A 12,054-nucleotide genomic window follows, 5' to 3' on the forward strand; every position below is an offset into this window, starting at 1 on the left:
TGCCCTTATATTTAACATTGATATTTAATATTGGGGGAGGAGAGAGAAGGGAAAGGACCAAAGCATAGGAAATTTAACATACAAATTAAATAGTATTGATATTATTATTTTATATTATTATATAATGTGAATATATTTTTAATTGGTGATGCTACATGCACCAATTAGTGTACCAGCTAGTGTACCAACACTAGTTATGACATTATGATTGATCACACTCATTACATAAATTACAAATATCAAAAATCTTTTAAATTATACCACATCATCAATTGATACACTAATTGGTGCATATAACATTATTCATTTTTAATTGACAACACATCAAAAATAATGTGAACATTCTCTCTCATTTGATGTGAATATATTTTTGATTAACAACACATTAAAAATAATGGGAACATTCTCTCTCATCTGATATAAATGTTCACAACACCTTTCCGAAAAATTCTTTGTCATCTAACGTAGTGATGTGATCGTTCATAATATGTGAACCTTCTTATTTTTAATTGACAACACATTCTTATTCATAACATGTAATGATTCTCTCATCTAATGTAGTGATGTGAACGTTCACATTCGTATGTTTTAGTATGAATATTCACATCATGTAATTGACAACACAATGACAAAAATTCATTTCAAATTAATGTGAATATAATGATGTGAATATTCATTTCAATTACATAATGTGAATATTCACATCATTTAATTGACAATATAATGACAAAAATTCATTTCAAATTAATATGAATATAATGACAGTCAGCATCCTGATGCATGGGAACTACCAAAACATAATGACAATCAACATTAAATATCAACATTAATAGGGGGCATGAGAGATTGAGAGTATTTTGGTCTTCTTACCTCAAATAAGATCTAATGGAATAGTAAAAAAAAATATAAGTTGGATGAAATAAAACTCTTAGAAAGAGGATTTATCAAAAAAACTCCATTTTATAAATATTAAGTATAAATATAGATATATACAATTATAAGCTCACTACCACCGCTACTACTACCATTATCACCACAACTATCATGTCACCGTTACCACTACCACCATGCCATTGCCACCGCCACCACCATCGCTATCACCATCGCTACCACTACCACCACTACCACTATAATCACCACCATCATGTCACTACCACTACTACCACCATCACCACCACTACCACCACCACCGCCGCCACCATTATCATGTTGTCGCCACTACCACTACTACCATCACATTCATCACTATTGTCATTATTGCCATGAATATCACTATCATTTTACTATGACTATCATCGTTGCCACCACTACTACGCTACTGCTATCACCACTATTATTACTACCACCACCACCACTATGTCACGCCGCCACCATCATCACAATATAAAAATTAAAATATATAACGTGAAAATAATAAATTTCAATTTTTATCTTACATAAATCAAACAACTTATTTTTAATTCAGTACTTAAATTTTTATCAAACAGTTTTTCAAGTTAAAAAATTTAACATTTAGTTTTCAATACTTAACTTTCAATTTTCTGTTTTCAATTTTATCAAACACCACCTAATTCACTTTTTTTTTTTATATATTTTTTTGTAAAAAGTTAAATAATTCTTTCTATAACCTTGTTTGATTCCATTTTTTTAACTCAAATTTTCTAGAAATTGAGTATTTTATTTTTCATGTTTTAGTGAATTTTTTTAATATTTTAAGCAAATTGTTTACTTTTTTGATGCACCTAACCTAAATGTACCTAAAAAGTAAAATATTTATAAAAAAAATCAATATATATACAATAATACGAAAATGTACTCAATTTTTATATTATTTTTATATTTTTGGTATTTCTTCGTTTGGGAAGATAGGTTGTGGGCTTTTTTGGTTATTTTAGCCATAAAAGACAAAATAGGTTATTTTAGCCACAACAAACAAAACATCACATCCAACCCATAATCATTACACTCTTCTCTTACAAAAAAAGTCAAAAAAGTCAAAAAGCCCTTCCTAAACCAAACTTTTTAGCCCAGGCTAAAATAGCCCAAAAAGCCAACCCACTTTCCAAACCAACCCCTTAATATTTTTGGTATTTAATAAATTTTCGTATTATACTTTTTAAGTGTATTTATATTAGGTGTATTTAAAAACTAAAAAGTTTGTTTCAAATATTAACAAAATTCAATAAAAAGTAAAAAACTTAATTTTTTAAAAAGTGGATTCAAAGTTGTGAAACTAAACAAGATAATTGATTTTTTTCAGTTTATATTTTAACTATATATTTTAATCTAATAAGTCACTAGAAAAGTAATTTCTCAAATTTGCTCTTATTTCCACTCCATTTTCACATCATTATAAATAAATTTGGAAGATTAAAATTATGAATTTATAAAAAAAAATTATAATAATAATAGATAAATGTTAACAAATGCCCTTTAGATATTGTTTAATGTTAAAAAGTGTGTAAAAAAATATCTTGAAAATATGTGAAAATATTAAAAAACTTATTGATTTCAATAAAAATATATTGAATTTAATAAAAAAAAATGTATTACATTTTTTTATTTTTTTTTATGTTTTACTTATATCCTGGAAGTACTTGTTAGCCAAACCAATAATAATATAGATAAGCAAATCTATGTGTATGCACCCATTAGCATAAATTGGAAAATATTTGTGACTCCTAAATTATTTATATAATTTTACTTATAATGATGTGTTAGAATAAGTGTAAATTTTTAATTTGTTACATATCTAATTATTGAATGCTTATTTTTTTATAAATAAGATAATGTTAAATAAATGACCAAATCTCTCACATGCTATGAGTCCACACTTTTATAATCTCCACACTCATATAAAACATTTAATTATTAAGGCCAAGTTTGGGAAGTCCCAAATAATCCATCTTTTTATCTTTTTTCCATCACATCACCTCTCTACTTTTCTGCACATCTTTTCATAAAAAGACAAAAAGTACACTTATTTAGATCATCCCAAACAACCCCTAATTTAATAAAAAATTTAAAACTTATAATATTTTCCTTATAAATAAATTTATGAATCAATTGTATGGGTCACAAAACATTACTCGTATAAATTGTGGGATTGGATTGGACACATGATTCAAATGTACAGATCGGATGTGTATCTGGCACACATGGGAGGTCGGTCCCATAGATGCGAACTTTCGTTTTCCTTGATTGATTTCTAGTTTTACAGACTTTAAAGATACGATTGCATCACGTGCATAACGCGAGAGATTATCTGGTGATTGAGCAATACACGTGCTATTTCATGATTTTGGAATAATACATTTTTATTATTTATCACTTTACATTTGTTAATTATTTATAAAAAAAAAATTAAGATTTTTTTTTTAAAATTTTACTGTTTTAATTAATAAATATCAAAGTTCAAACACCACATGAATTTTTCAAAACTATCAAATAATTTCCGTACAATAAATTATTACTTAATGTTATTGTTTCAAATAATTTATCCCTTTACACTTATTAAGAGTTCATTTGCAAAGTGGATTGACTTTTTAATTTTTTTGCTATTTTAACTTAGGGTTAAAAAATCTCGTTTGAGATAGGCTTCTTGGTTTTTTTGACTTTTATAAGAAAAAAAAAATTAATTATGAGTTATATGTGATGTTTTGTCTTATTGAATTAAAAAATATATTTTATCTTTTTGTGACTAAAATAGTTTCAAACCCAATCCAACCATTCTTTCCAAACGAGTGCTAAGTTGTTTTTTAAAATTCTAACAAAAAAAATATTGATTCCCACAATTTTAGTTTTAAAATCAAATACCACTATGTGAATTTGTCCAAAACCAGCACATAATTTTTTTGGATAAATTTCAGGGCAATGTATGTCTTAAAAAATAATTATAAGTAAATAAATAAATTTGATAAATATTATTGTAATAATTAAAATTATAATTTTTTTATGAATTTATAATACTATCTGAAAATGGTAATTTCCCTTATTTATTTATTTTTTGGCAGGAGAACTTGGAAGTGTATTCGATTGGGAGAGCTCCTCTCCAGTTGAGTATCACATTTAGAGGTGCTATTGGGTCTTTGTGGGTCTACTACGGAACCCGTATCGATAATCTAAATAGTTCAGTATATAGATCTTGTGGACTATTACATCTCTAAAAAAAATCACGTTAATCAGATATCGATAATCACTTGATCAATTCACATTTATATAAATAATTTATTTTAAAAATCATCCTTGCTGTTGACACAAATATGTTCTGATCAATGACTATATCCGATCAACATAATTTTTTTCAAGTACAAAATAATCAACAATTCCTATATATTTAATGGTTCAGATTATTGATGCGGGCTCCATAGTGAGTTTACGAAAACTCAACAATATCATTCAATTTGATTTGGATCGGAGAGAAGCTATGACCTACTTATTATGGGCTCTTTTGAAAAGATGGCTTAAAAGCGAATTTGATTTTTAACTTAGAGCCATATCATTTTTTTATTTTTTTAAACATCTTTTAAAAAAAATTCAAAAAAAAACCTTAATTTTTAATCAACTTTCCAAAATAACCCTATATCCACATCTGGTCCGTCAAATGGGGTAACGCGGCAATCTGCAAGCCGTCAGATTCTGACAGTGTGGATAGTCAGGAGAGCTATACGCGCTTTGATGGCTGTGGTCCACGCCCCATCCTTTACTTGTTATATTTGTTTGTGATGTGAGTTATTTTTTAACTTTTTAACTATTTTAATTTGGAACTAAATTTTTTTGTTTGGGATAATTTTTTTTAATTTTTATGAAAGAAAAAATAAAATAATTATGATTTAGATATTACATTTTATCTTATTAACTTTTTAAGTTATTTTGTTTTTTTGTGGTTAAATAGTCAAAAAAATTAAAAAGTTTGGCATGCCAAACGAAGGCTAAGTCATTTAGGCTAGATTTGTTTGGTGAATTAGATTGGATGAAATTATTAATGAGAGGATAATTAATGAGGAGATTATTAATATAAGAATTGTGAGTGAGAGGATTAAATAAAGATGTGTTTGTTTTAATGATAGTATTAGAGATAATTAGTAATGAGATTGTTAAATTATTTTTATATAAAATAAAAATAAAATATTTATATATTAAAAAAATTCTAAAACAAATATAGACAGATTTTACATATAACATGTTGTACTTGGATTAAAAAAAAAAAAAAAAAAAAAAAAAAAAAAAAATCCCCTCGCTAGTTTTTTAATCCCAACCTATATGAGTGAAAGTTAATCCTCATAGGAGTAATATTTTACTTGGAGTAGCAATCCCCTCAATAAAGAAGCTACCAAATAAGTTATAGTGGGACCTATCTTCTTACCACTCTAATTCCACCTCCTAACTTGTAAAACATACTTGATCTTAGGGTGTATTTGTTTAGACGGACTGAATAATAAGAGATTCTAATTCATCAAATTATTAGTTTTGAGATACATTGTTCCCGGACTATTTAGTTAGATTGGATTTGTATCCTATGTTTATTTACTTATGGGATTAGATATTTGAATTTGACTATTCTATTGAATTCTATGTTTATTTGAAATATTCTGGAGAATGATAAATGCTCAAAAAATTATTTTATCCTTTTGAATTGTTTACTAAATAATAGAAAATCTAAGTTATAAATTTTATTTAATTTTTTTACTATAACTTTTAAAAAAAATTAAATAAATAGAATATTAATAAAAATTAGATAAATTTATTTTAATTTGTAGTTGAGATTTTTAAATTTTATTTTACTTTACTAAGTATAATTAATACCATATGATTATTAAAATAAAATAAATAATTATTTACACTTTACTAAGTATAAATAATTTAATAAATAAAATTTATTTTTATATAGATATTAAATAATAAAAGGTTAAAAATGTAATTTTACTATTTAATGTCATGGGATGAGTTATTATGGGATTTGTGTCCCCCCATGAGATAGAACAATCCAATATATTGGAATTAATATTCTGAATGGAATATTAATTTTGTACAAAAATTTTGAATCAAACAACGGACTATTCCATCCACCAGATATATGAATCTTATCCTATAGCTCAATCCTCCAAACAAACATGTTCTTATAGTAAAAATTATATACCTTGTTTTGTTTTAAAAAATTGAACCCACGTTTTAGAAAATTAAATTTTTTATTTTTCATATATATTTTTTAATTTTTTAATCAAAAAATTTAATATATATTTTTTTATTTTTTAAATGCACCTAACCTAGATACACTTAAAAAGTATAATATTTATGGAGAACTTTTTTGAAAAAAATTCATCAAATACAAAAAAAGTATTTAAAAAATATAAAAAAATTAGTATGTTTTCTTTTTCTTGTGTATTTATTGAATTTTTAATATATTTTTTCACAAATATTTTACTTTTTAGGTACATCTAAGTTCAGTGATGGAGCTAGTAAACTAAATTAGAAGGGGTACTTATTGATTACAACTTTAATTTTTTTTTTCCATAACTAACAATAAGAAGATAATAATAATTTTTGAATTAATATTAAGTACAAAAACTTAAATAAATTATTACAAAAATATTTCACATAAAATTTTACAATTAACTTTGAGTATAATCGAAAAGAAAGTATTGCGTGTAATTAGTGTATCATGAACAATGAAAAAAATCATATATTTAAGTCTTAAAATAAATTATATAATGGTAAGATAAATCAATTTTTTACAAAATTTGAGTAAAAATTTCATATAATAGTGATATTACGCGATTATTAATATTTAATATCACAAACCAATAATAAAATAACATATGAATGGTAATCTCCACATGTAAATATAACTAACACTGTAATTTTTACATATATATAGTGAGATTAATTATATTTGCATATCAATAATAATGGATATTATCTTTATATTGAGATTTTTTCACAAAATTTTCATACATAAAAATATAATTTGTTATAGTCACTTCATTTCAATAAAATAATCACTATTATTTTCATAAATTTAAAAATACTCTTGACATTTTATTCTAAATATTATTTTTGTTTAAAATTTTATTTATATACATATGCAAAAAAAAAAAAAAAAATCCAGGGGCACATGACTTCCTTGGTCACCATGTGGCGCCGCTACAGTCTAAGTTATATGCATATAGAAAGTAAAAAATTTATTTAAAATATGAAAATAAATCACTAAAAACAATCAGTGTGTTTGGTTTGAGTTTTTTGAATTAAGTTTTTTGAAAACTGAGTTTTTTAGTTTTCATATTTTTTTATTTTTTGTAAATATTTTTAAAATTTTAAATATTTTTTTTTTACCTTTTTAGATGCACCTTACTCAGATGTATCTAAAAAGTAAAAAATTTGTGAAAAAATATTTTTAAAAATTAATAAATACATAAAAATACAAAAAATGTACTGAATTCTAGTATTTTTTTTTTTATATTTTTGGTATTTAATGAATATTTAAAAGGTTTTTTTCAATTTTTTTTTTTACTTTTTAGGTATATTTATATTAGGTATGTCTAAAAATTAAAAAAATTACTCAAAATATTAAAAAAATATAGTAAAAATAAAAAAATACGGAAAATAAGAAAGTACAATTTTCTAAAAAATATTTTTAAAAAATAATTACCAAGCAAGGTGAATAATTTTAAAAAATCAATCAAAACCAAATATAGTGATAAATATTTCAAAAGCATTACGTGTCTATGTACCTAACTAATTATATTTTGTCATTTTTTCTCATTGTTCTTATTTTTTGGCCATATAAATACATCATTGATTAGTAGATGGGCACATTGTCACCTCAAAATTTTTAGAAGACCAGACACATTTTTTCATCTGCCCTTGGGGGATGTTTGTTTCATGGAATTGAATATCCAATATATTTACTAATTGGAATAATAGCTAAATACGCATTATTTTCAATTAAATAATTTAAAGATTATTTATTTTACTACTAACAGTCTATTATTGCAATGTCCCTTACTTAGTCAATCGAAACAAAAACCCTCCTAAATCAAAAACACCAAATGACCAACCCTTTGATATAAATTATAAGGAAAATGTTTGAAACTTCTAAAAAAGTTCCTTTAATTTGACCCACAACAATATGACATGATATGTGTCAATTTTTAATTTGTCATAAACTCAACTATATAGAGCTTCGCTATATTGCCATATCATTGTAAGTGAATTTAGGACTCTAAATTGTGGGTCGCATTATTGTGTATTAGGTAGCTGACAGTCAACACGTCAAAAAAGTCACTCGGATCTCTTATGACAATAAATCCTACTTTGGTGGTTTGGTAAATTGTAAGTCTTTAGCATTTCACGAGTTATAAATTGTCTTTTATGATTATAATTTTCTTTTAAATTATTAGCTTAAAAAAAATTATTAATTTGTTTGAAGTTGATTTTTTGTAAAAAAAAGTTAACTACAAAAAAAGCCAACTACCAACTTCCCAAACACAATTTTTTACCCAGACTAAAATAACTAAGGGGTATTTTGGGAAGTTGGTAAAAAGCTGGCTTTTAACTTTTTATCAAGTTTTTTGGCTTTTTTGGAGGTGATTTGGGAAGTTAGTAAAAAGCTGGTTTTTTTGATTTTTGATTTAATATTTATTTATGACATCAAATCAAAATAAAATGACCAACATACCCTTGCCAAACTTTGGAATTTTAAGTAATTTGTTAACATGGAGGGTATTTAGGTAATTTCACAACGTAGCTTTTTTGTCACTTCCCAAATGCAAGTCCCGGCGTTTTCGGCTGCTGGCGTTTTGCTTCATAAGCCAAAAACGTAGCGTTTTTGGTGTCTTCCCAAAATGGCACTAAAAACCAAAAAGCCAACTAAAATAATCAATTTCTGAAACCAGGCCTATGTATCTATACACTTAGGAGAATTCTATTATACACACCTCCATACCATATGTACTCTCAGTTATATCATTTTTTTTTAATTATAACCAATTTTTTTTTTTAGTTAGATATTATTTTGAGATATTTTGATATGACTTTTTTGTGTTTGGTTATGAATTTTTTTTTAAAGTTATGATTAAGAAAGTATAAAATTATGTTATTTTTTCTGCAGTTATAAGGTGTATAGCATACGCCCTTTGAAAAATATGCATCATAATCTTTATCGTAAACTTATATTGGAGGTATTTGGAAAGATGGTTGGGTTAAAATAGCCTACTAAAAGATATAATATGCTAAAATAAGCAATAAAACAAAATGCCATATCTAACTAATAATTATTTCACTTTTTCTTTTACAATCATCAAATCAACTATCAAAAATAAATAAATAAATAATCAATTTCACAAATACAACTATTTTAATCAAATTAAAATAACTAAAAAAAATTAAATAACTAACTAAAATAATCAACTTTTTAAACAAGCACATTGTTTCTAAAATTGTGTCCATGTTATGAGAATTTTGTCACCACTTCCACTCGTATGAGGGCGGAGGGAAAGGGGGGTTGGGTGGTTGTGGCCCAGCAAGAATTGTAAGAACTCTATGTATATGTGTATGTGATATAGTGATGCGTAACCGTTTGTTGATGTTTGGCCCTTGCAAAAATTCTGACCCTAACAATACATATCTATCTCGTAGAAGATAAAGGCAGCCCAAACATTACTAGTTCGTTTGGAAAGAGCTTTTTCAAGTTTTTTTGGCTATTTTAGTCACAAAAGATAAAATAAGCTATTTTAACCATAAAAAACAAAACATCACATCAAATCCATAATCATTACACTATTCTCTCACAAAAAAAGTTAAAAAAGTTAAAAAGTCAAAAAGTCATTCCCAAACCAAGCTTTTTAGCCCAGGTTAAAATAACTAAAAAAGCCAAAAGCTAAAAAGCCAACCCGCTTCCCAAACGGAGAATTTTGTTAATCTGTTACTTATATTGTATTTGATTTATGAATTTGGATAGAAATTTGAAAAGAGAAAGAAAAAATGTGTATGAAATGTAGGTGAAATATAATTCTATTTCATTTACATTTTATGCACCTTTTTTTTTTTTTAATCTAAATTCATGAACCAAACATAAGATTAGAATACATATTTAAAGGTACAAGAGATGTATATTCTCAATAAAATCCATATAATAAAAAATAATTCAAAATTGTCTAAAGCTTGTTGGCAAGTTGAATTTGTTTTAGTAAACACAATGAAATAATCAAACATTTTAACCATGATAGTTTCAAATTTATAATACTTCACTTGCTCAATATCTTAATAAATTTATACATTATTAATTTAAACACACAAATTATAAAACAAGTAGTAAATTTTAAGTAATTTTTAATTATTTTTATTTAAATAATTCAAAATTTTATTAAAACCGATTTAATTAAAATTTTCATATACTAACAAGATTTATCTGATTTATATTTGACTTTTGCAATACTAAGGGGTGGTTTGGCATAATCTATTTTAATCAATCTTTTTATCTTTTTATTTTTTCAAATTACATTAATCAACATCTTCTCTCTACTTTTCTACAAAAATGCTAGAGGCTCCAAAAATTCTACCAAAAGTTTTACCAAATGTCTCACATGGGTGTGGGACCCACATGGGACCCACATTATGTGGGTCCCACACCCATGTGAGACATTTAGTAAAACTTTTAGTAGAATTTTTAAGATCTCTACCATTACTCTTTTATAAAAAATTAAAAAATACACTTATTTAATACCTCCCAAACCATCTCTAACTCTACTCCAGCCGTCCAGCCGTATGACCTAAGTTATTGAGGAGGCTAAGAAAACGAGTATTTGCGGGGCGGTTGGGAAAGTGAGTGTATACATTCATCGAATCTGATGCGTACACGTGGTGGTCTCTATCTTCTATAAATGCGCAGTAACCTCCATTCAACTTTCACATAACCCCTGTTTTCGTCTTTACAACACACAACACTCTCTCTTTCTCTCTCTCTCTCTCCTAATTTGTGTAGGTAGTTCTCTCACAGATTGGTTTCCTCTCTCTCTCTCTCTCTCTCTCTCTCTCTGTGTCCAGTTAGTTGTTTGTGAGTGAAAATGTCAGACGAATCAACAGCAACCTGCATCGATATCCTCTTGGCCATCATCTTGCCTCCCCTTGGGGTCTTCCTCAAATATGGTTGCCAGGTCTCTCTCTCTCTCTGTAGATCTGATTCTGATGTTGTTTTTTGTTGTTTGGTTGGCTGCAAAGCATTTTAGGGACAAAGATGTAGAGTATTGATTATTGGTGTTTGTTGTTTGGGCAGGTAGAGTTCTGGATTTGTGTGTTGCTGACCTTGTTTGGATGGTTACCTGGAATCATCTATGCTGTTTATGCCATCACCAAGTGATTTATCTATCATCCCCTCCCATATCCTCATCTACTCTGTTTAGGTAAATCCACTAACCACCTCTCTCTCTCTCTCTCTCTCTCTCTCTCTCTATTGAAGCTTGTGTTGTGACACATCAAATCCATGCCTATGATTAATTTTATTTAGATCAATAGTATTTTAGTACATTAGTGTATTTGAGTGATAACTATTTTATTTATTTAAATTGTATCTTTTTAAACTTTATTCATATTTTATATTTTTTTTTTATAAAAAATAAAAAAATATACTTATTTAAATCCTCCTAAATGCTCCATAAATTTTATATTTATGGAAGTAAAGAGTGAATTGTAATTTTTTTTCCCTTTCTACTCTATGAAAATTAAATATGTTTTAGTCAGCACCATATATGCCAGTTGGGAAAATTTATTGGGAGAATTAAGCATCTGAAAAATAATATTTATAATTTTTTTTTTCCACTAATCCCCTTAATGGTAATTTTTCCAATTTTTTTTTTTAGTAAATCCGGATTATATAGGGTGTGGCTCTTCGCATTGGATTGAGTCATGAAACTATTTTATTTTTATATTTTAGACTAAATAATTATGTATTTTATTACTATAAAGTGGACATATAATTGCATGATATATTAAACTTATCCTATACTAACTTTTTGTTAGTGGGCGACAATTATAAATCAAAATTCTTCTCTTGGTAAT

The sequence above is a fragment of the Camellia sinensis genome, chromosome 2 (genome assembly GCF_055761805.1).
Source record: "Camellia sinensis isolate YWXY chromosome 2, ASM5576180v1, whole genome shotgun sequence".
Taxonomy (NCBI): domain Eukaryota; kingdom Viridiplantae; phylum Streptophyta; class Magnoliopsida; order Ericales; family Theaceae; genus Camellia; species Camellia sinensis.